Source organism: Gavialis gangeticus, unplaced genomic scaffold (assembly GCF_001723915.1).
Source record: "Gavialis gangeticus isolate Ggan-Ray unplaced genomic scaffold, GavGan_comp1, whole genome shotgun sequence".
Lineage (NCBI taxonomy): Eukaryota > Metazoa > Chordata > Crocodylia > Gavialidae > Gavialis > Gavialis gangeticus.
The window spans coordinates 208,990,945-208,992,377 of NW_017728992.1; the positions used below are offsets into that span (position 1 = coordinate 208,990,945).

A 1,433-nucleotide genomic window follows, 5' to 3' on the forward strand; every position below is an offset into this window, starting at 1 on the left:
CCACCCCCCCCGGTCACAGGGGAGCAGGAGGCACCCGCCCTCCCAGCCCCACGCGTGGGGGTGGGGAAGGAGGGTTGCGGGCCCCCCCGCACTCACGCGCTGCGTCCACGCGGCCTCCAGCCGGGCAAAGGGAGGCGGTTCCCCCGCGCGGGGCATTCTGGGCCGCGGCTCCGACCAACCGCGGGGGGAGGGGGAGAGAGGCACCGGGGACATCGCACGCCCCGCCCCCCCCCAGCGGCTGCGGGAATGGACCGGCCCGAGGTGCGCATGCGCGCCTTATGCCTAGCGGCATCTCCCCCCCCTCCCGGGGGAATAGAACGTTCCGCTATACCCGCCGCCACCCCTTCACCAACATCATGGAACGAGCCAGACACCCCTCCCCCCGGTAGGAATGGACCAATCCCAGCGGTTAACAGGGTGCCGAGCCAAAAGCACCCACTAACGGCAGCTGGGAGAGTGGTGGGAGAACACAAAACGGAAACGTTCTACCGCGCATGCGCACTCCGCCCCCTCCCGGACAGACATGGAACAGCCCAGGCCCCTACTAGGATGCCTAGTTGGAAGCATCCACCCACAGTAGCTGGGGGAGAGAAGAGAAATAAATATTGCACCGCGCATGTGCCCTCCACCCCTCCCTCCCTGGCAAGCATGGAACAACGCAAGCAGCCAGTAAAGTGCTGAGCCGGAAGCACCCACTCATAGTAATAGGGGGAAGAGAGAAAGAAACATTCCACTGCACATGTGCGCTCCACCCCTCCCTCCCTGGCAAGTATGGAATAACCCAAGCCCCCACTGGGATGCCCAGCCGGAAATACCCATTCACCAGAGGGCAGAGAGAAAGAAATGTCCCACCGCGCATGCTCTCTTCACCCCCCTGTCTGGCAAACATGGAACAATCCAAGCAGTCAATGAAGTGCTGAGCCGGAAGCACCCACTCACAGTAGCTAGGAGACTTGAGAAAGAAATACACCCCCCTTCCTGGCAAACATGGAACAACCCAAGCCCAGCCGGAAGCACCCACTCGCAGTAGTTGGGGGAAAAGAGAAATAACCCCCCCTTCCCCGGCAAACATAGAACAACCCAAGCCTTCACAAGGAAGCCCATCCGGAAGCACCCATTCACAGTAAGGGGAGAAGGAGAGAGAGAAGCACTCCACTGCGCATGTGTCTGCCACCCCATCCCTGGCAAACATGGAACAACCCAAGCCTTCACTAGGAAGCCCAGCCGGAAACACCCACTCACAGTAACTGGGAGGGGAAAGAAACGTTCCACCGCGCATGCGCCCTCCACCCCCCTCCCGGCAAGCATGGAACACCCCAAACCTCCCCTAGGGTGCCCAGCCGGAAGCACCCACATACAGTAAAAGAGGGGGGGTTGGAACAGAACATTCCACCTCTGGGGGGGGGGGAGGGGAAAACCCCGCGCATGCGGCG

General features: G+C 62.0%; 1 protein-coding gene across 1 annotated transcript in view; it reads right to left on the bottom strand.

The window, feature by feature from the left end:
• EEF1D (eukaryotic translation elongation factor 1 delta) overlaps positions 1-201 on the bottom strand; it is a 37,589-nt gene extending 37,388 nt beyond the window's left edge. Inside the window, exon 1 of the mRNA XM_019528262.1 lies at positions 97-201. The gene's annotated coding sequence lies outside the window, so the exon portion shown is untranslated. The remainder of the gene's footprint in view (positions 1-96) is intronic.
• Between the last annotated feature and the right edge of the window lie 1,232 nt (positions 202-1,433).